The sequence below is a fragment of the Triturus cristatus genome, chromosome 4_1, assembly GCF_964204655.1.
Source record: "Triturus cristatus chromosome 4_1, aTriCri1.1, whole genome shotgun sequence".
Taxonomy (NCBI): domain Eukaryota; kingdom Metazoa; phylum Chordata; class Amphibia; order Caudata; family Salamandridae; genus Triturus; species Triturus cristatus.
Genome location: NC_140585.1, coordinates 1,017,031,261 through 1,017,055,506, shown reverse-complemented (window position 1 = coordinate 1,017,055,506; position 24,246 = coordinate 1,017,031,261). Strand labels below are relative to the sequence as shown.

Sequence of the window (24,246 nt, the reverse complement as noted above, 5' to 3'; positions counted from 1 at the left end):
TATAAAGATTTTATAAAACTTGTGTGGAGTCTATTTGTGGTGTCATCATTGGGTTGTTGTGAGCGTGGTTGCAAATACTTTACACATTTGCCTTGAAGATAAGCCTGGCTGCTCGTGCCAAGCTACCGAGGGGGTGAGCGGGGCTATCACAGAAGGTGACCTTCCTTTCCCTGACGTTGGAACGCGGGTCCCTACTTGGTCTAAGGTACCTACCTCAGCCAACCAGGAATCCCGGGTCTAACAGAAGACAGCACACTTATAGCCATACACCCTACATGGTTTTGCAAACTACCCATGTAGACAAGTGCTTCTGTGCCTCTCATAGGGAAGTATGCGCTATATGAATGTTACAATACAGTTCCCATGTTCCTTCCGCCCACAACAGTATATAACATGGGACAATGAGTTAGCCCACTTCAAAAGTGGGCTAACATCATTTTGTGTGGCAGCATTCTATTCTTTCACAGGGAGCACACCCACCATCTAAATAGTTTCCTACAGTGCCAGGGACTACTATTGTAATGCATGCTTTTTCAGACAAAAGTAATATTTTTGCTTTTAGCCATTCTTCGTTATTGTTAATAATGGTGAGTTCTCTGCAACTCCAACAAAAAGTTTTACAAAAATAATGACAAAAAAAAGAATCTTAAAGGGTGGCAGCCAAACCCAGACATGTTGGGTTTGCCGGTGCTTGTTTTTCTTTGCTTTCTGGGACTTGTAGCCTGTAATTTAAAATGGGCTAAAGTAGGACTGTAAGTTCCAGAATGCAGAGCATAATAACCGGGGCTTAAATGAGCAACTCATGCACAGGCAAACTCTGAATCCAGTCTCAGAGGACTGACAGCTCGCGGTAATTTGGAAAATAAGTACAGGTTGCATTATGCAAGCCAGCGTCACAGATTCCGAGAGCTGTAGTATAACAGAATGCGTAACGGACTGCGCGATCAGAAACAACTCACAGCCAGAAGTATTCCCTCACTCAAGATGGCCGTTCACTGTGGCCGTCAGAGGCTGTTCTATGTTAGCCCTTCTTTGTTTCTCTATGTCCTTGCTGTCATTGGAAGCACCCGCCTCTTGCCGTGCGCGTCACGAGAGGAGGAAGCGATACCCCGGAGAAGGGCAGTCCTGTATCATCTGTTAATTTGTAGCCGAGCTCCTGTACAGCCCAAACACTGACGGGGACTGAGCGCAGAGGGACAGGTGTCGCTGGCAGGTGAGTGAATAGCAGCAGCACGAGGAGCAGATTTGCCAGGGGTCTGGTGGCAGTAGGCACCTAGGCAATGCAATGCCAACATCTCGGAACAGATGAGATTAGAGAGATTTCGGGAATAATGAGGGAATTGAATTTCCTCATCACCTTGCATCGAATTAAGGCAATACTTGAAAAACCGGGAGTGTTGGCATGCATCCCCAGTGCTTGTCACACAGGCTGACGTCTACGTGTAGACTGTGTGTACCTCATTCATACAGGGTGACTCTTGAATGTAGGCAGTGTGCAGTATTGACACATGGAAGACACCTAATGGCAGGCTGTGTATGCATCCACACAGCGTGACCAATGTCAGCAGTATTTGCTTATAGATCCTCCACGGTGGCCCCTTACTGTAGGGCGTGTTTTTATCTCACATATTGGGAACTCTGACTATTTGTGAATCTGAACTGTCTGTAGGGTGACTCGTGGCAGTCGCCAAAGAGCCTACACACGTGACCTCCGGGTACTGGTTATGTATGGACCCTACACAGCATGGTCCTCTACTAGAGGCTTTGTAGGTCCCCTGCACATTATGACTCATGTCTACAGGCTGTGTGTTAACGCTATACAGTGAGAGCATTGTTGGCATGCTGTTAATGCAACCAATACAATATAACTCATGCCTGCCTGTATGTGCAATCATAGTGCCCGCTGACTGCATGGTGACTTATTATTGCAAACTCTGTATGTACCTATGTATCGTGTCCTCGGAATAATGGCTGTTTATACACCCAAAATAAGGGTTTTCATGGCATACTCATGTGCGAACCAGACATGGCCTTAATGCAAGTGCTACCGCCCTTGGAAATGGGCACGCAGGCTCGAGTCTTAGCCTTGCCTCCACATCAAGTTCTTTGGGGCGAATAACTTAATCTCCCTATGCCTAAAAACCTAACCTGACCTCGTGTAATGCAGCTGGTGCTGACATAAAGTGTTCCAGTGGCTTTGGGTCGACTTCACTATATAAAACTGTACAAAGAACAAGCACTGACAAAGCCAATAGGTTTTGCCTGTACATGAGCTATTGTCTTTTGCAATGTGGTTTTACCATGTTGTACAGCTGTGGCTGCTGTTCACAATGGCTAAAAGGTAGTGTTGTGGAGTTTCATAGAGTGGAGTGGGGGTAGTAGAGTGTCATAGAGTTGAGTAGAGTTCAGTGGCAGAGAGTGTCGTAAAGTGTGGTGGAATAGGGTGGATTGGATTGAGGTAGTGGGGTGGATTGGATTGGAGTAAATTGGATTGGAGTAGAGTGGATTAGATTGCGTGGAGTGGGGTGGATTAAAATGGGTGGACTGGATGGGGTGGATTGGATTGGTGTTGGGTGGGGTGAATTGAAATGAGGTGGAGTGGATTGGGGTAGATTACATTGGTTTGGGGTGGGGTGGATTGGATTGGATTATAGGTTTGGAGTGGGGTGAATTGGAGTGGAGGGGGGTGGATTGGATTTGATTGGGGTGGACCGGACTAGAGTGGGGTCTATTGGATTGGACTGGATGGAGTGGGGTGGATTGGAGTGTGGTGGGCTGTATGTATTGGATTGTGTTGGGTGGACTGAATTTAGGTGGGGTGGATTAGATTAGGCTAGGGTAGGGTGGATTGGAGTAGAGTGGGGTGGATTGGACTGTAGTGGAGTGGGGTAAACTGGATGGGGTGGGTAAGATTGGAGTGGGTTGACTGAAATGGGTGGGGTGAGGTGGATTGGAGGGGGGTAAATTGATTGGATTGTGGTGGACTGGAGTGGGATGAACTGGAGTTGGGTGTCTGGAGTGAGGTGGAATGGGGTAGGGTGGAATGGAGTGGGATGAATTGGGGTGCAGTGAATTGGATCAGGGTGGGGTGGATTGGATTGGGTTGGGTGTGGTGAACTGGATTAGGGTAGGGTTGTTTGGATTGAGGTGAGGTAGGTGGATTGGAGCGGGTAGGGTGGATTGGATTTGTCTGGAGTGGGGTGAATTGGAGTGGGGTAGATTGGATTTGGCTGGATTGGGGTGGTATTTGTTGGATTGGAGTGGGCTTGGAGTTGAGTTTATTGTTATGGATTGGATTGAGGCAGATTGTTTTGGATTGGAGTGAGGCAGATTAGAGTAAGGCAGATTGTTTTGGAATGAAGTGGGTCTTATTGGAGTGGGGCAGATTGTTTTGTATTGGAGTGGGGCAGATTGTTTTGTATTGGAGTGGGGCAGATTGTTTGGGATTGGCGTGGCGCCGATTGGAGTGGGCGGATTGTTTTATATTGGAGTGGGGCACATTGTTTTATATTGGAGTGGGGCACATTGTTTTGTATTGGAGTGGGGCACATTGTTTTGTATTGGAGTGGGGCACATTGTTTTGTATTGGAGTGGGGCAGATTGTTTTGTATTGGAGTGGGGCAGATTGTTTTGTATTGGAGTGGGGCAGATTGTTTTGGGTTGGAATGGGGTGGATTGGATTGGAGTGGGGTAGGTTGGTGAGGGAGTGGGGTGGATTGGATTGGGGTGAGGTAGATTGGATTGGTGTGGGTTGGATTGGAGTGGGGTGGGGGGAATTGGGATAGAGTGGGTGGATTGGAGTGGGGCAGATTGGATTGGAGTGGGGCGGATTGGATTGGAGTGGGGCGGATTGGATTGGAGTGGGGCGGATTGGATTGGAGTGAGGGAAATTGGTTTGGATTGGAGTGGGGTAGATTGTTATGGATTGGGGAAAATTGGAGTGGGATATATTGGAGTTGGGCCGATTGTTTTAGATTGGAATGAGGCAGATTGGAGCCGCATGGCTTCTGTTTGCAGGACATTGAAAATGTTAAACAGATCAAAGTAGTACCCCAGTCGCGTATGCAGTAGCGGACAGGCACTGATTAGGTTGAATCAATCAATGCTTGGTCCCTGCTCCTCAGAGATGAACAGAATTTTATGTTAGACCTGCATTGACGAATTGCGAGGATGTAAAGATGAGTGCCATACAAGCCAACAAATGATAAGCAACGGGCGGGCTCCACGCCCTTTCTGTTAACAACCATGCCTCACAAGCTGGTGCATGCTTTCACAGGCTCGACCCCAAAAGTGGGGAACCTAGCCTATAGGCCTGTCTGTGCGCCCGACCCATAGTGACTAGTGACCAGCTGTGTAAGCATCCGGCCCGTCCATAGTGACCTCTGATTCTAGTCTGTTTGCACCCCAGACAGTGCAAGCCTTGACTTTGCAGTCCGCTTCAGATGGAACTAATGTGTGAACTCCAAACAGGGATGTGTCAAGATGCATTCATAGCTCCTCTGCTCATGCCTAGGGACCGTAATTACACAAAGTGAATCAGTTAAGAGGTGGAATAGAAACTTATTGCACCTTAATCTGAATACTCATATTTTCATGGAACGCTGTTCCGGCCCCCACACACACACAACAGGAACACACTCGGGGCATCATTATGATGTCGGGTGGACGTACCGTTGCTGTCTCGGGCACCGACTGGCCTCCGGTCCCAATACCGCAGTTACAATACACATGGTGCGGTCGCAAGCTCCCATGGAGAAATGGTAGCGTTAGAATCCCCAAGGTCCCTGGTTGGCTGAGGTAGGTACCGCAGGCCCAGCAGGGACCTGTGAGCCCCAACATTAGGGAAAAGACAGGTCACCTCCAGAGATAGCCCCCACTCCACCCCCTTGGTAGCTTGGCATGAGCAGCCAGGCTTATCTTCAAGGCTTAATGTGTAAAGTATTTGCAATTACGCTCACAGCAATCCAATGATCACACCACAAATAGACTCCACACGAGTTTCATAGAAAACAAGTATATGTTTATAAGACGATATATGATGTGACCACACAATACTAAACCAACATATGCATCGGGGTAATGTTCCCCTTGGCCTATTATTATTCAGCTAAACTAAACAATCCTATGTAATCCTAATGTCGTAATATGCAGTTCGATATGCAACAGTCAGGTACTTCACAACATAAGAATAATGCAGCTCGTAATACGGTTATCTAGCGATTTGTACTGTCACTGTAATGCAATGCGTAAAGCAACTATGTGGTAAATTGGTATGCCCCCTTATGCAAAGCGTACGGTCCCCCTTCAGGTACTCTGTTGGGAAAAAGCAATGCAACGTGTAATATAGTTATCAGGCAATTCGTTATGCAAAACTAATGCAATGTGGAACACATATATCCGGCAGTTCGGTATACAACACTAATGCAATGTGTAATACGACAACCCGGCAGATCGTGATGTAGGATTCAGCCAAGGCGTAACACATCTATCAGGCAGTTCGTTATGCAAACCTAGTGCAATGCGTAACACACCTATCAGGCAGTTCATTAGGCAAACTAATACAATGGGCAATACGACAAAACAGGCAGTCCGTTGTGCAGAATAAAGCAATGCGTTATACAATCATCAGATACTCAGCTATGTAGAAGTAATGCAATACGTAAGTTACTCCAGCACCGTTCACGGTGCCTCCGGTGGTCACTCTGTCTCTCGTGCTGGCTTGCAGTTACACTCCGGCCACTGTTGCCCCACCAATTGGGTAACATAGAACACAGTAACTGCAGCTTCACACTCGGGACCCGGTGCTGCCACTCCCTTGACGGACAGACCTCCATCCGAGCCGAAGCAGAGGCTTGCACTGCAGAACAGAGAGAGAGGCAGAGAGAGGCTCCCTCTGAGCCCGTGACCTGCCCCAGGAGTCAACACACGTTACCTGGGGGGCGCGAACCCACTCTCTTCTCCTCGTCCAGCGACTTGGGCCTCCGATGCAATCTCTGACTTTCCGGGCGATGGGAAGATCCCAGGCTGCACACTACACCCACATTCAGAGTCACGAAGACTCAAGAGAACTCCGGGTGCACGTTAACCTGACAACTCCTCACGAGGGTCTCAGGCTACGCACGACACACGCAGGCAGCGTTGCTGAGACACACTTGATCTTCTTGTGCCCACGATCACAAGGCACAACTTGCGCAGGTCTTAGGTAGGAGAAAGCGCACGCGCTCTGCGTTGCTGAGACACACTTGATCCTCCGGTGCCCCCGATCACAGGGCACCTCTTGCACAGGTCTCAGGCAGTAGAAGGTACACGCACACAGTGTCGCATGAGACACACTTTATCTTCCGGTGCCCCCGATCACAGAGCACCTCCAGCGAGGGTCTCAGGCTGTGAACAGCACTCGCACATAGCGACGCTGAGGCACACTCGCTCTTCTGGTGTGCACGATCACGGGCCAATCCACACGAAAGTCTCAGCCTGCCCCCAAGCACGCGCACACAGCGTCGCTGGGACTTACTTGGCTCCTCGGCACACACGTTCACAGGACGATCCTCTTGAAGGACTCAGGCTAGACAGAGCACACACACCCACAGCGTATCTGAGAGTCTTCTCTGGAAACCTTTGTGTTCCTGTGTTTCCAAACAGGGAGCCAGCTCACCTCAGGCCCTTGGGGATAGTTACTTCAGGACACAGCACACAGCAAAGTCCTTCAAGCAGGGGGACACAGCACACAGCAAAGTCCCTACAGCCTTTCCTTGGTTAAAACAGCAAACTGCAGGCCAGACCCAGATCACACAGCAAGAGCAGTCCTATCCAGCAGTCTCTTCAGTTGTTTCTTCCTTGGCAAAGGTTCCTCTTGATCCACGAAGTAGCTCCAGTCTTGTTCACACCTGATCAAGCCATTCTCCAAAATTCAGGGGCTTCAGCTCGCATAGTTATACCACTCAATGGCTTTGAAGTCTTTGTGTTACAGGGGGCACTGACCCCTGCTCAAACCAGTTCTGGGTGCCTCCCTACCAGTGACACCTTCCCCCTTTGATTAGTGGGGGTCTGGATTCTCAATCACTCAGCAGGAGATGGGACAATTGTTTTATAGCACCAGCCCAGGCCTCTTCACCTATAGGCCTACTCCTCCTCCTACACACCAGATGCAGGTCAGCCTGTGCTGTGTCACCTCCTCCCCCGGGTCAAGATATTCCCCAGATCCTATCGCTTTTAAAATCCAGCCAGTCAATCCACAACCAGGCAGAGACACACAGAAATGTTTAAAGCACAAAAACCCAGTCACTTCTAAAAGAGTGGCTTACAAACACACAATGCAAAAACCATCTTCATAAAAAGATGTGTTATTGCAGGGTGATTCAGGCATACTAAACTTCACCTTTCCATCTTAAGCCTTTGGGGAGATAGGCTGGAAAACATATTACACAGCCTCCCCATTCTATTCTAATGGGCAAGATGGCTTTTCAGCACTGTAAACAAAATGGAGATTATTTCACTGCCAGGACATGGCATGCACACCGTGTTACATGTCCCACCTTTCACATGCACTGCACCCTGTCCAGGGGGTACCCTAGACCTACCATAGGGGTGCCTGATGTGTATGGAAAGGGAAGGGCAGGGTCTGGTTAGTGCGTTCACTTACCAGAACAACATGGCTGTTTAGGAAACTGCGCACAGGCCTTGCAATGGCAGGCCTGAATTCCCTTTCCAAGGCTACTTGAGTGGGTGGCACAATAAGTGCTGCAGGCCCACCAGTAGCATTTGCATTACTAGCCCTGGCACACATAGTGCACTTCACTAGGGACTTTACTAGTAAAGCAAACATACCAATAATGGACAACCAATCACCATTACACTTTACACAGGGAAGACTTGCACTTCGACACTGTTTAGCAGTGCAAAGTGTCCAGAGCATCTAAGAAGCGAATTCTACAGAGCAAACAAGAAAGGATATGAGCTGCAGCCACCTTTATTACCTCTACCCATATTCATTGAACAATACCTCAGTGCTTGTTTGCTGTTGGAATGCGCCCACACCAACACAAATGTCATTTTAATTGCAATTGTTTCCAGCGTAGACACTCTCGTTCAGGCGCACGCGCGGTCTACCAATGCTTTTTCACAGCTCACATTCCCGTTTTGCTTCGCAGACTGCATGAGAGCAATACCTCTACCAGAGAAATTGCATAAGGATTCCTCTGCATTCTTCAGCGACAAGGCTTCCTAAATTGACATCATCTGAACCCTCGTAGCTGCTTAAAGGCATAAAGCACGCACTGAGTGGCGACTCATGAAGTTCAAGACACAGGCAGAAATGCTAATGATCGGAGTTTGTTGTTTAACCGAGAATGAAGGGAGTAATTCTGGTTTTTCAAGGTCACCTAGGCAGATTAACAAGACTAGGCCAGAAACAAGTTGATGGTTCAGACTGAGGTTTCCTGCATTAGCTGGCATGACTCAGGCCTAATCACTAGCTATTTGAAGTGTGGGGGGGGGGGGAGGGTTTACATATTGGAGCTACATGCAATGCAGCAGTAGAAAAAGACATGTCTTATACATTATTTAATAAAACGATAGTTTGTTGGGTTCATTTTTCAAAATGCATTATAATGTCAGTACTCCTTCATATCATTCATTCTATCTCAAGATTAACTGAAGTGTTTGATCTGATGTAAATCCCCGCTTTACAATCTTATTAAAACGTCTTCTAGAGCAACGAAGAACTGTGAAAAGAATGAAAAAAAGCCCACATGGATTGCAACGTGATTTAATAACTACATGCAGAACTTTACAACTACAGGGGACAGTTTCTAAAAACTGAGAACATTTGGGGTTCAGTTATTTGGCACACCTGTATGAGAAAGGCATGGTCAGAGTGAGGAATTTTTATTGTATTCTGTTGTCCCTGTTGGGTCCCTAGGGTGAAAGGATTTAAATACTACAGCGTTGTATTTTAACATGAGGCCCTCACCCACATGGAACCAATGGCTGCCTCTTAGAATCTGGATTTACTTTACTGGTTGGTGCATTACGGATGTGCTGAAGGGCTAAAATGATTTTTTGTAGGAATGACTTGTGAAAGAAAGTTGCAATTGTATATGTAATCAGGTGTAAAGAGTCGAATTGAAGGAAGATGCCAGAAAATAGTTTATCATTGAAATAACTAGAGTAACCATAATGCACTGGGACTTGAGAATTGTGGCTCTCAAGCCAAGAATTGGATGCAATTATGATGTCGCTGGACAACTGAAAAACACCCATCTGCAAGGTCCACAAAGTGTAGAAAGAGAGGAAGGACAATTAAAGCCAGGAAACAGACCTTAAAGTAATTGATACTGGTCTGTTGGAGTACACCCCTACTATGTAATTATTATATGGAGCTAAATCAAAGCACTGTTTAAGATTCTGAAAAGTAGTCACATGTTTTATTTGCCTCAGCTAGTGAAACGGAATAGTACACATTCGTTGCTGATTGAAAATGTTATTTGGCATTGTGTTAAAATCCAATTGGAAGTCTCAAGGTTTTGCTGGAGAGGTTAGCAGTCCTGCCGCATTCTTTGAATACTGTCCTGGAAAGGTTCCGCTTCGGAAGTGTTTGCTACTGCTTGAGACATTGATAAATTCCTTTGTTTATTACATAATTAACTGATAGCCAAGATGCCACTACCTGGCAGTTGTAATCTTATCTAATAGAACAAACAAATCGGTTTCGCTTGTGATCTTGACTTACATTACTTGTATTGTGCTTTATCAAATAACACAAGATATTGTAACTCCCACACACTGTGGAAGATTGGAAGCGGCGGTCAACGTCAGCAATTTCTTGGAAGGGTTCTAGTAACATCTTAGGTTATATTAGACATAGGATATTCATTTGAGAGCGGGTACCCCTGTCAACTTAATAAACATAACCTGGTTAGTTCACAACACAGTTCTAAGAGACTCTCTGCTTAACCCATTGTACATGGTGCCAACCTGCAGGCTGGTTCCATAGAGAAACGAGTGCTAAGTTCAAGCAGTACAAGACAACTTTAAAGTTGAGAACGCAACACAGTCAAATTCACACAAACACATTTAGAACAACGAAGAAATGTGAATGAGTAAAACGACAAAGAAATTATTAAAATTGGTTAGAAGTGCAGGAGAAATGGATTGTTAAAGTTTTATGGCAGAAAGCTCCATAGAGCACAAAGTGCCAATTGAAAGTTACTGTTTGTGGGTGACTGGGACATAGCTACAGATTCAAGCTGCAAAGATTTCATCTTTTCTGGTTCTTAAATTCTTTTAGTAGAGCAAGGCAGGATGCTGTTGTCAGCAAGGAGAGCTCCGGCGGAAGACTTCAGTTTTGACCCGAAAAACTCAAAGAGGGACAGTTGAGGCTGTTTCTCAATGGAGTCGATGTGCCTCTTTGCCTTTGTCCCAGGTGTTCTTAAGAATTTAGTCACTTTTTGGATCTTGAAATCCTCCAGTGGAGCAAGGCTATATGCAGTATTTGAACATTTGTCCACAAAGCTGGATATCTTCACTATTGTGCCCTGCAGAAACACTTTTTCTTTGTAGCAAAAAGCTCTGTGCAGGACAAACCAGTGCTCTCTCTATGAATTTGGTAACTATCTCAAATATTGCCACTGCTCTCTCTTTGTGGATGATGAGTTGAAGTTTGTAATTTACTCGTAATCCACTGTAAAGTAATTTACTAACATTAATCCCCTGTGATTCTTAATTTGACCACTCTTATAATCATTACTGGAACTCTGATTACCAAACACATAATCATAAATACTGCATATTTGCAGCATAGTTCTGACTTAAGAGCCCTTCCTGTTCCATGCCAGGATAACCATAAGTGACAGCGATAATCCTACAGTCTTAGAAAAATGTGAATAAAATGTTCAGTTAGTTCAAAGTTAATTTTAACAACATGACTCAACCTTCAAAATGCTTCTCTGTATTCCCAATATCTTTTAAACAAATCCAACTGGATGAAACAGTTCTGTACAAAGGAACTCCTAGATCTGCGTAGCAAGCTCCTGGCTGCAGCGACATAGTTTCATGATTGTCTAGTAAAGAGTCTGTGTGCCATGAGAAAAGTAAAATCCAGAAATCTGAAATGGCCTACACGTATCCAAAGTTACATAGGATTTTATGGCTTGTTAGGAAATGTAGTTCGTCCTTGAGGCCCTGTCACATAGTGAGCTCTCCACGCATGCAAAGCCTCTTTTCAGACTGCGTCGGCACTCTTTAAGGACTACCAGTCTTTCATTTCCTGAGACGGACTTAGCACAAGCGGGTTTGAGGTATTGCTGCAGCTATGCTGCTTCGTAGATAGTAAGCTGTCTAACTAGACCTGCTAATGGAAAATGTAGCTTTACTTACACAGACGCAGATAGTGTTTTGCAACTGTTGAAAATGGGCCCATAATTATACTTAATATATAGCATGTCTTATTTTAATATATTGAGCACCCAACCATCTGAGCTTACAAGGCATACTTAAGTGTGACTTAGTTGATATATTGAGGTAGGTTTTCATACATGGCGAACCACTTTTTTCGCCCATGTGTCACTGCAGTGGTTTCAAAATTGTAGCCCAGCCTGAGCACAATGGTGCTATGTGAACTGATACACTTGGTCATAAATGTGGGTTGTTTAAATACATGTTGCAACCCACACATGACATTTAACTTCCATACCACTGGTGCATTTTCTGTGCTACCATACAATGACGTTATTGACCAGTTGAATGAAACCAATGTAAAGTACATGTTTTCAGGGAGAAACGCCTACCCTGTGGCCCTGTTTCAGAGTTTTTTTTTGGAACGGGTCCTGAAGCTAGCAGACCCAAACAAGAAAAAAACAGGTTGAGGATACACTAAAGAATGTCTTTTTTATAGGCTGCAGGAACAGGGTTGTTTTTTGGTCTGCTATTGTCTGAGCTTGGTTCCTTGTGTATATTGTTTTTAATCTGCTTTGAGGTTGTTACAGCAAAGGATTGATGCCACATCAATATACCTCCTGCTGTATCTCATGTACTTATTAGTAGTCCATCAGAAATCTCTGACCTGCATCGCACCTGCACACTGATTGATACTGGCCTATCTACCCCTCCCTCTCAGATCAAGCAAAGAAGCTTCTACTTTAGTATCTCTCTTTACTTTAAGGTACAGCAGAGAGGATGTCTAGCCAAGGGTGCCTAGCTTCCCACGCGTCTTCCTCATCCTATGATTATGCTGATCTTTCTATGTAAGTCCAGAGCAGTTACTTGAAGAGGCATTTCAATGTTTGAGTTAGAAATGGTGATCAAACTGACACCAAGGGCTTTTTAGACCTTGGCGGGCTTTACTCTTTCTATCACAGGTGCAATTGCGGCCGCACATTTCTTTTGTTATGCGCAGCTCACCCACATCAATTAACACACTCGCAAAACTGTTCAAAAATGGTGGCCACGCATTTCTTATGTTATGCCTGGCTCGCCCACATCAATCAACACACTCACAAAACCGTTCAAGAATGCGGCAGCGCATTTCTTTTGTTATGCCTGGCTCGCCCACATCAATCAACACACTCGCAAAACACACGGTCAATGATGTCGCCCATGTGGCTCCAGCTTATTTAAACTCTCCCAGGTCACACACAGCCCCTCATCCCCGTCCCACCCACCGGCCAACCGTCTTCTATTGGGACATCACCTAAACGTCACACAGGACACGCCTACAACAGTAAAGCGGGGAGACCTCCCGGGGTCACACGTTCGGGTTTCCTATGAGACAGGTTTTCCGCCGGCCAAGACACTGGCACTTTGCCAGAGGCAATGGCGCTCACTCTTCCACTTTTTTTAAATTATTTTTTTCTACGAGGATTACGCCTTAATGTTTCCTTTCAAACTTTGCAAAAAACTAGCTGTGGTTCACTTTGTCTGTTTTTAAAAGCATTGCATATAAACGAAATATGGTCTGTTTTTCGTCCCTAGTTGGCCGATCTGGTTACCAAGGCATGTACTTTTAGATGCTGCAGCCGTGTGTGTTTCTTCTCTCTGTCTGTCATCGCCATGGATCCCGCTCATGTTTTGGGTTTGGTCTCCCTATTCACAGAGTGAGCTCAAAACAGATGCTGGCCTTCATAGCTGGTAAAGTTTAAAAGGAGTGGCATGAAATAAAGCTTTCTGGCTTTGTGAGAGAAGAACTGCATCACAGGGCTAAAACAAGCATTTGCAATGCAATAGGTCTTGCGTTACTGAAAGTTTGAGCTATTGGCGTTCAGTGGTCGAAGTAAGGAAAAAAAAGTAGGGGAACTGTGGGTGGAGACTCAGAGGGCGGGAATAACCTGAGGATGGGGTCAGTGGGCGGAGTCAGAGGTGTGACCAGAATGTGCAAAACATTCCAATTTTTAGTATTTGTTTAGCATTTCACTGCTCAGTTACAGATTATTAAGTTATTTAATTCAACCAATGGATACACATGCTGCATAATCTGACAATTTTAACTAATAAACTGTAGTTCAAACGGATCAAAAGTTACTAAAAAATTTGACTTGTGTTGCTGTGAAATAGAGGGCTCTTTGCAAAGGTTGACTGATCACTTTTCTCACTGCTGCATTTGTATGTTAACACTGGTACTAATGAGGCAACATCTTTCTAGAGACTGTTAGCGTGTGTACAATGTAAAAATAATAAAATATCAGAAAATATACTGCATTACGCTGCAGCCTTTTTTTGCTGCATAATTTAGTCAACACTGCAGCATTATTTTGTCCTCTTTTTTGCATATTTCCAGTGCCCCCAAAGCAGGCAGCACATGTTACGAGTGCTTGTGCATGAACCAGAGAGACTGTGAAGTTTGTGAACTTAGTTTGGTGTGCGTGCAAACCTTGCATTGCTGAGCCCTGGTGAGTTGCAGCTACTACTGCTGAAACAAGGCCAATGGTGGTACCAATGGGTGAGGTGGACTGGCCTCATGGACATAGCGCTGGTGATTTCCCCAATGACCACCTCCGCCAGGGATTCCGTCACTACCACCCTTTAACAGTGCCCCTCAAGTCTCCCTAACCACACTCTCTCTCAGATGCATTTAATCTGATTTACAGCACCACTCATACCAGTGTAGGTTGTCAAAGCACTTTACATTACACCATCGCATCTACTCCCGGGGAGCAGTAATGAGGCAAGGGGGGGGGGGGGAGTGGCGGAAGAGCAGGAGAAAACAAATTTTAAAAACTCACTTACCTGCCAGCCAGCTGGCTGGCCGCCGCCTCTCTTACCTCCTCTCCGTCCTCTTCCTGGCATCTGTTCGAACAGGAAGCAGGATAGGCTCCCCTAAGCCAATCACAACGCTGAAGTGCAGCGTTGTGATTCGTCTGAGCGCCGTGGTTCGGCGCTCAGGTTGGAGAATGGGAGCCTGGGCATGTAATGCAGCATGGGGGGAGAACATGCAAAGTGTGCATGAATGTTTGGCCGGCCCCAGAGGGCTGGCCAAACTTTCATGCGCAGTTAGGAGGGTGCCACCACTCCTTCCCCTGCGCAGCCTAGCCCCGCCCCACAAAACTGGCACAAAACAGAAAAATAAAATTATAATAACATTGCGTTATTATCATTTTATTTTTCCTTTTTTGCCGTGCTGAAAGGCAGTGGGGCACACACAATACATTGAGACAATCAATTATACATGTGTAAATCACTTTTAGGAAACGTTACATAAGACTAAGGGCTACAAGGTGTAGGAGTCACATGACAACTAGTAGGCAGTATAGTTTAATAGTGATTGATCTGGAGAAACACAAACTCAGAATTTAAAATATAATACCATGGCTGGGGATTATCTTTAATAATCAGAATTGATTTCTATCCAAATTAACACTTTTTGCAACATTAGGATAATCTAAGACTGTGGAAAAACCACAATACTCTAATTTATACCTTGCAGTTTGCATGCAGCTCTTGGATGACAGTTAATAGCTCACTGTGCTACATTAGGATGTTGACATATAAACTGCAAGAAACAAAAGAATCTCTCTGACAAAAGCAGACCTATTTACAATATGTGCACTTTGTGATCAGCATGGTACATGTTCTTTGCAGCAGGCACATCAACCCTCTGCGCTACCTTTCTATGAGCCAAAACTTCCACTAGACAAAACTTTAATCTCTCTCTAGGAACAACATTAATCACTGTAGTTATATTGACATTTTTATCGTTGCTGACACCCCCACCCAAAGTCCGTGCCCGATGCGATCACACCGGTTGCACTGCCCTAGAGCAGGTCCTTCTCAAGGGTCCTTTGACCTCATTGACAGAGTCAGTGGCACTCTCTAGGGTGTGCTGGTTCATAGACCTTCCCGCAAGACTGGAGGTGAACTTCAGCATGGATTGTGGTGGACAGGCCTTCAAGGTTAACCCACACTTGCCCCACTAGGGTCCACCTCCTGGTGCTAGTATACCAGGGCTTCTAAGGTCTTGCGGGGCCTTCTAAGGTGTAGCATGGGAATGTGCTCCCTCAAGAGAGTGGTCTGGGGGACTGGTCATGAAGGCTAAACCCAGTTCCAAATTTGGTAGCTCTGACCATAGTGCCACATCCTCTCCCCCACTGAACACCACACTGCCCCACTAAGGGATACTTGCACTGCCTTCAACTACAACCAAATTGTGCCCTGTAATAAACACCTGGACTCAATTCACATTATGCACTAGACAGGAGTAATATGCTGCGTAAAAAAAAATATAACAACATCCCTGAAAAAGCAATTAAGGAATTAAGTAAAGCATGTGAAATGTGTGCAGGAGCAACATGGTTACCTTAACGCTTTTACACTCACTATTCAGAAATCACTGAGGGCTTTTGCCTGAAAAGTTAAGGCCATGACTACAGGGCCAAGAAGAGACCCATTTCAATGTCCATTGCTTATATTCTTACAAAACGTAAGCACTATGGTTGAAAAACACCACATCCATGAACACAGCGCCGCTGTACACATGTTGTTTTCCGATCCACCCATCAATTAGGCGATTCAGTGGCAAACTCTGTGCAGTTACGCTAATATGTTTGGCAGTAAATGAAACAAATCTGGCCGTTTTGCTACCACTCTTTCTTACGTTATTAAGTTGTTTATTCATTTTTCATATTTTGAATCTTTTATTCCCTAGGCTGCTCTTTGAAATAGAAAAATGTCAAAAAAGATTACATTTCCAGTAAAAGTGTGTTTCATTTTTTGGATCCATTTCACAAGGGGGCAAATAAAAGAAAGGAGGAAAGAGAAGGTGAGAACCGTTTCTTGAAGTCACGGTTTTCAGAAAGTGAGGAGGAGCGAGACCGAGAGAGAGGGAATAAGAGGAAGAAAGGGAGGAGGGGGCAGCTGAAGGGGCAGCTCAGCAGAAGTGGACACTTACTTGTCTTCTCTGGCAAGAAGGAAAAGACCGAGACCTTTTCCTTCTCTGTCCGTCCGCCCGTCACCTAACAGCCACAAACGCAGAGCCATATCTGTAGGCCTTGGCTATTCATGCTGTCCTTTAATGCATGCTGAATATAAAAAAGTAGGGGAAGGGCATCTTTTGATTTAAAGAAGTAAGGGCACGCCGTGCCCTGCCGATCCCGCCCACTTCGACCACTGTTGGCGTTACATTATTATTTGCAATGCCAGCAGATCAAACTTTCGGTATTGCGAGACCTATTGCATTGCAAATGCTTGTTTCTGTTTGTGATGAGCATTGACGGCTCTAAACAGGGTAGGTGGTCTGATGCCATTACTCTCACGGCATCTATACTGTTGGGCCTGCGTAGTAAGTTTTCAGACAGTGGAGTGAGTGGGGGCACCACCGTCTGTAAACTGATGGTCCACCCTACTCAGAATAGAACGGGCGGATTGAGGGATTGGCAGGCAGCATATTCCAGCAGATTTGTGACACAGTTATCGTGTCCTTCAAACTCTAAACAGGCCCTAAGTAAGACTGAGTGCTCGTCCGCTCTCTTTTACGGGAAGGGTCACTGACGAAGACTGCTGCTCGGGGTCAGTCTGAAGATACAGGAAGTAAATGAGTACTTAAGTTTTTTTCCATTTGTAATTTGTGTTTGTTTAATACTATAAACAGCTGCTTTGATGGCACCATTATTGCAGGCATGCACCAAACTTCCTGTTTTTTGCTGGGTTTTGTTTCATATATTTTTGATGCTTTGGAAATCTACATTGTTTTAGTTCTGTGAATCCATTTAATCACCACAATGTTATCGTTCCTTCCTTTTGTCAGCCATTCGTAATGGGCAATCCCCAGGAGAAGATGTTACCGCTAATTAGATTGTGAAGTGGTTTCTGCATTGCACGCCAGTGGTGAACGATTGCTTCCTGCCCCTCCTCCCTAGCACATTGCTTCTGAAATGTTTTGGGTCAGGGCTAAAATATAAGGGCCATCAATATATTCAAGCATATCAACAACGATTGTTCAGTTATGTCAAGTACTATTTTCTTTCAACATTCGTGATGACATTTTATATTTAGATTAACATTCACTATTACGGAGGAGGAGCCTAGCGCGCAACCAAGATGGCCGCGTAGGTGCGAGGCTCCCGAGGACCTCCGCGACCTCCTACATAAATCCTGACAGAATCCTGTCCCAGATGAGGGGACTGTATTTGTGAGCCCGAGCAGAGGTGACGCCCGTTTTCCGTTTTTAAATCGGACCTCGGACACCGGCGGGAGCATCGATGGAGGTTTGCGGCCTTCTCCACACCGGCCCCCCCGTCCTGGAGTAGTGGGGCGATCCGGACACAAAGTGAACAACAGCGGCGGGTGAGGCTGGGTGGCTCGCGTGCCCCGCACTTTCACTTTCGCTTTTGCGCCCTCCTTGCTGCCAGGCGAGGTTGGGTTGCGGGGCGGTGTGCGGTGCTGTGGCCTCGTTGGGCTGCCCTGCCGACCCGCCGGCAGCGATCTGTCCTGAGGATCGGCGGTTGCCCCCCCCCCGGAGCCCTTGAACGGGATTGTCTGCCCCCTTTCTGAGGAGATTGGCTCGATTTGGGGATTGCGACCATGGCCACAAAACAAGATGGCGACCGGGCCAAGGTGAAGTCGACCCGTCGTGGCACGGCCCAACAATCCAATAACATGGACCGCTACACCCTCCAGAAGGGATCTCCAGAGGTGCTGCGTAAGTCCCCCACGGGCCCGACTGATGCTCCCGCTCTGCCCACGGACCTGACCCTCCGGGACGTCATGGGCGCCATCGCCGAGATGAAGGCCTCGGTGGACCAGCGCTTTGACACTCTGGCGCAGAAGATCGACTCGGTCCTCGTGGACGTGGGCCTCGTGAGAGCCGATCTGTCGAAAACAAATGACCGGGTCGATTCTTTGGCCCACTCTACCTCGGGCCTCACCACTGACGTGGCGGCCCTTCAACAGGAGGTGCGCAGGCTAGGCCAGGCGAGCGCCCTGATGAATCGTCGGCTGGAGGATTCCGAGGGTCGGGCCCGGAGAAACAACGTCCGCATTATCGGGGTGCCGGAGGGACGAGAGGCGGAGGCAGCGGATCTGTTCGTGGAAGACCTGGTCCTCACCCACCTACAGCCCCGGGGGCTGAGCAAATTCTTTGCTGTGGAACGGGCCCATAGGGTCCCCGGGGGTAGACCTAAGATCGGCGCCCCTCCGAGGCCTCTCATCGCCCGGATCTTCAATTTTAGGGACAGAGACGCTATCCTGCAGACTTCTAGGCTCCAAGGGCCGGTCAGACTGGACAACATGGATATTAATTTCTATCCTGACTTTACCCCGGCGGTCCAAAAGCAGCGATTGAGCTTCCTGGGAGTCAAACGTCGCCTACGAGACCTGAATCTCAAATATTCTATGCTTTTTCCAGCTAAGCTGAGGGTGGAGGTGGAGGGCCGCACACACTTTTTTGATCGTCCCGAGGCGGCCGGGGACTGGCTGGACACTTTGCCCGGAGATCGGGGCCGGGGGGGCGGGGGGGGAGCGGTTGGTGGGGAGGGCCCGCCGGATCAGGACTAAGAGACGAATGGTAGGCCTTGCTCCGGACTGTGTTATTGTCACCATTGACTGTTAGGGTAAGTTCCCCTCCTGAGGGGGTCGTGCGGGGTCTCTTGGGGGATCTCCCTCCTCCTCTGGGGGACTAGTTAGTTTTCTTCTATGGGGCGACAGGCACACTGCACTTTGGGGGGGCTGTCTGGGCTCATGCAGGGGTGCAGGGTGGGGGGAGTTTTGTTGGGATGGGTGGGTTGGGGTGGGGTGTGGTTCGTTTCTACCGCAAGGCAAACCCTTTATTGTACTGGTGTTCTTGAGTTGCTCTCGGGGGGACAAATGATGGCTTCTGTATGTGATGGGGGGTAGGGACCTGATTTTGTTGTCCTGGAACGTCAACGGGCTGGGGGATAGGATTAAGCGGGGTGTGGTCCTGCAGTATCTGAAACGGATTTCGCCTGATGTGGTCTTTCTGCAGGAGACACACCTTATTGGTAACTCCTTTTGTGCCATGAATCGACGTGGTTATCGTTTGGTGGCCCACTCGGGCTTTACGTCAGGCTCACGGGGGGTGGGCATTATGGTCAAGACCTCGCTCCCGCTAGAAATAGACGAGGTGCGCCATGATGAGAGGGGACGCTACACTGTCTTGGTGGGGAGAATGGAGGGCAAAGTGGTTGTCTTTGTCTCAGTGTACGTCCCACCGGGGTTGCAGTCCACCACCTTTGCGGACCTGGGGCGCCTCCTTCTTGACCTTCCGGGGGGGCTTCTGTTGGTTGGGGGGGATTTCAACGCAGTGGTTTCTGGGACTATGGATCGTTATCCCCCTAGGGACCTCCCCCGGGCACAGGCGTGGCTGTCGGGCCTTTTGGATACACTGGGATTGGTGGACTGCTGGCGTTTAAAGCATCCCACTCAGCTGCAGTACACCTTCCATTCGGGTGCCCATGGTAGCCTTTCGCGGCTTGATCATATCCTTGTCCCTGCGGCCTGTGCCGGGAGGGTGGGGGAGGTGCGCCATTTGGCGAGGGGCATTTCAGATCACTCCCCGCTCCTGTTGCACTTTGGTGTCTTCCCGAGGGGGGAGGGCAGGGTAGCCCCGATCAACGCTTGGTACCTGCGCGACCCCACTATTCGCGCTGACTTGATTAAATCCTTGCAACGGTATTTCGAGGAGAATGTGGGGTCAGTCCTGTCGGCTATCTCCCTTTGGGAGGCTTTCAAGACAGTGCTGAGAGGGGAGGCCCTTTCCTTTATTTCCCATGCCCGGAGGCGCGCACGGGAGGAGGTGACCCGGGTGGAGGCTGAAATTACTGAATTGGAGGGTGATTTGGGGGGTGGGGTGACTGAGGCTGCGCTACACGTTCTGCACCTCAAGCAGGCGGCCTATAGGGCCCTCGTCACGGAGGCGGCCAGGGGCCTCAGCAGAGAGCAACAGGGGCGATTGTATGATGTGGGTGATAAGGCGGGCAAGTTGATTGCGTGGTTGGATAAGAAGGAGAGAGCGAGTCGTGTAGTCCCGCTGATTGAGAGGGCGGATGGCGTGCGTGTCACTGAGCCGGAAGGCATTGTTTATTGCTTCGCGGATTATTTCCGCGAGGTATATTCCCCGGTCTCTACCTGCTCGGAGGAGGATTCCCATGCCCTGCTGCGTGACGTCGCGCTCCCCTCCCTTTCTGTGGAGGACAGGGAGTTGCTGGATGCCGCCCCCACCTCGGACGAAATCGCCCTCGCCATCCGCTCGGTCGCTTCTGGCAAGGCCATGGGCCCGAACGGCATTCCTATCGAGTTATACAAGCTGCGACCGGACGTACTGGCGCCCCACCTCCGCGCGATGTTTCTTGCGGCCCACTCGCGGGGCTCCCTCCCGCCGGACCAGCGTCTGGCTACCATCGTGGTTATCCACAAGGAGGGGAGGCCTCGAGACCGAGTCACATCCTATCGGCCTATCTCGCTCTTGAATGCGGAGCCTAAAATCCTCGCCAAGGTGCTCGCCAACCGGCTGGTCGGCGTGGTGGGCGACCTGGTCCACCAAGACCAGTCCGGCTTTATTCCCCATCGCAATACGGCTCTTAATCTACGACGCCTGCACGGCGTGCTAGCGCGTGTTCCGTTCGTGCGGGAGCCGGCCATCTTGGCGTCTTTGGACGCCACCATGGCGTTCGACACACTCGAGTGGCCGTACATCTGGGCGATGCTGGCGAAGTTCGGCTTCGGGCCGGGTTTCGTCAGCTGGGTCAAATTGTTGTACTCGGACCCACTTGCGCAGGTGGTGGTGAATGGTCGAGTCTCGGCCCCATTCGTGCTGGGACGGGGCACGCGACAGGGTTGCCCCCTGTCGCCGCTCCTGTTCGCACTGGCCTTGGAACCTCTGGCGGAGTGGCTGCGGTGGCACCCTTCTATCCGAGGTCTCCGTTGGACCCCCGAGTATGAGGACCGCGTGTCTCTCTATGCAGACGACATCCTTTTGTATTTAGCCTCCCCGCGTAAATCACTGATTGTCCTGGTCGATGTTCTGCACTCATTTGGCCGTAATTCAGGCCTTGTCATCAACTGGGCCAAATCCTGTATCTATGTGCTCTCCGGGGAGGCTCCTGTCCTCCCGCGGGGCTGTCCGATCCAGATTGCCTCGGAGGGATTTCGATACTTGGGTGTCTACATTACGCTTGACCCAGTGGCCCGCTACGAGCGAAATTTGCTTCCCCCCCTCCAGCGTTTGAAGGAGGATGTCGCGCGCTGGAGGCGCTTGCCACTTTCGCCGCTCGGCCGGGCGGCTTTGTTCAAGATGATGTCACTGCCGCGCTTCCTGTACGCTCTCCAGAACACCATGGACCTGGTCCCAGCGCGCTACTTCCGTGAAGTGGAGGGTCTACAGCGCCGCCTGTTCTGGGACGGGAGGCCGCGTATAGCCCTGGCAAAGTTGACGCTCCCGTGGTACGACGGAGGGATTGCCCTCCCGGATATTAAACGGTATTACTGGGCCTCCCAGTTAGCTGCAATTAATCACGGCCTCTATGGGCCCGCCCTAAACCCGGCATTTGAAATGGACAAGATGCTCCTGCCCGGTGGCGACTACAATCGAGCGCTCTACGCTAGTGTGCCCGATTCCCGCTTGACGGGACCCACGCGTGTTATGGTGCGAGTATGGCACGCGGCTAGTGCAGCTATGGGCTGGAAGGACCGTTTGACCCGGGCGTCACCGCTGTATGCGTCCGAGAGGTTGGGCTCTCTGTGGACCTCAAAGGGCTTTGCGCAGTGGGACACTATAGGCATCAGTACAGTGGGGGATCTCTGGACGAGGGGAGGATTTAAAACATTTGAGACGTTGCAGGCGGAGTTTCAGCTGCGGGGCAGTGAATACTTTCGGTACCTGCAGGTCCGTCACGCACTGGGCTCCGTCTTCCCAGACGTGGCCTCCATTCCGGAGTCCTCCCCCCTGGAGGATCGAGTGCTAGATGGCCATGTTCCGGACAGCACGATTTCCCTCATTTACAAGAAATTGATAAATGATCGCTCGGGCTTACTGACTGGCCTCCGCGAGGCCTGGGTTGCCGATGGGCTGGAGTTGGACGACGAGGACTGGATTTCCGCGGTGGCCTCTCCGAAGGAGGTGGCCATCCCGGCTCGCCTTCGTTTCGTCCAGCTTAAGATACTCCACCGGGTGTACATGACGGGGCCAAGGCTTCTGCGTATGGGCTATGCCGCGGACGGACTGTGTAAGCGTGGATGTGGTGCCTCAGCGACCTTTCTACACATTTTGTGGGAATGCCCGAGGGTGGAGCGATTCTGGCGTGGTGTGCATGAGGTCCTGCGAGCGGTCACGCATGTCGCGCTGTTGCCTGAAGCGAGGAGATGTCTGCTGAATGTGTGGGAACCGACCGATTATTCAGTTCCGCAGACGCGATGGGTGACTCTGGGCTATATGGTGGCTAAGCGGGACGTTGCACAGCTGTGGGGATCCCAGAGGTCCCCGGCGGTATCGGCCTGGAAAGAACACATGGATTGGTGCATGTTCCGAGAAAAGGTGGTGTATGTGGCGCGGGGTAAGCCTGGTGCATGGGTGAAGATATGGGGCCCCTGGAACGCCTTCCGCGGGGATATCTGCGAGCCGCCGTCGTTGCCTACCGCCTCACCAGCTCCATCCCCTTAGTTTTCTCCCTTCCTTAGCTCCAAGCATAGTGTTCCCCCAGTCCTGGACTTGTTTCCCTTCCCCTCTTGGGGGTCTCCAGTGGATGGTTTGGGGTCCCCCATTTGAGGAGCACGTGCTGTCACTCTCGATCGTGGGTTGCCTTGCGGGTGTGTGTTTATTTATGTTGTTGTGTTGTAGAAAATGAAACCGTATTGCGGGCTCTGAGCCATATGGCCTGCGCTGTTGATACCTTCTGCCTTAGTGTCTATGCAAAGCTAAGTGCCTCATGGTATGTTTTTCATTTGTTAACGTCACTCTAGCGGCCGGCCGGAAGGTTGTAGGCCCATACCTGTATATATTTGAGATTGCAATAAACGGTTTCAAAAAAAAAAAAAAAAAAAAAAAAAAAACATTCACTATTACTTCAGTGTGTGTACTTTTTTCTTTTTGTTCGCATAAAGACGTGACCTGGTTCCTTAAGAACTACTGAAACAACGTTTCAAAGTTGCAAACTGGTCTTTTGGATGTGCGTGAATCCTTTAAGTCAGAAAAAAGACAGTGGAGCTGGCCATAAAAGTAACACTGCTCCAGATCTCCTCCTACCTCCAGCTTTTCTTTCCTGGCACTATGCCCAATGCTCTTTCAAAATGAGCGCCCAGTCCGACCACAGCATCATTTTGTCAATGGTGCTGGACCGATCGAGGCTTGGAGGTTTGAGAGCCCCCTGCTCTACACGTCATTTGATGAGGTAGCGATTATGCCCTTCAACAATCTGCGGTATTAATTTATCTTTGTATTTCCGACGATCCTATTGTGATGATAACGACCTTCACCCAACTACCCACCAAAATATGTGAACCCCCATTCATAGTGTATTGCTTCCCACTTGCATTCTGGATTAAAGACACACCCCATGCATGGGATTTGAACGATGCAAGCATTTTCTTATCTTTCGTGTTACATTATAAATCAGTGTTAGAAATTGGGACTCTAGTTGGCAGAGGTATGCACCCTGTCCAAGTAGGCACCGCAATCCTAGTCAGGGTAAGTCAAAACACAAACGTAAATTATCCTGTGCTCACCCTCTTGAAGCTTGGCACAGAGCTGGCAGGCTTAACTTAGAAGGCAATGTCTAATGTATTTGTGCAATAGCTCATACAACAACA

At 48.7% G+C, this 24,246-nt stretch overlaps 1 protein-coding gene across 1 annotated transcript in view; it reads left to right on the top strand.

Annotated features, from left to right (window-relative positions):
• The first annotated feature begins 1,082 nt into the window (after positions 1 to 1,082).
• Positions 1,083 to 24,246, top strand: part of SLC26A5 (solute carrier family 26 member 5) — a 321,585-nt gene continuing 298,421 nt past the window's right edge. The window contains exon 1 of the mRNA XM_085653953.1: positions 1,083 to 1,213. The gene's annotated coding sequence lies outside the window, so the exon portion shown is untranslated. The remainder of the gene's footprint in view (positions 1,214 to 24,246) is intronic.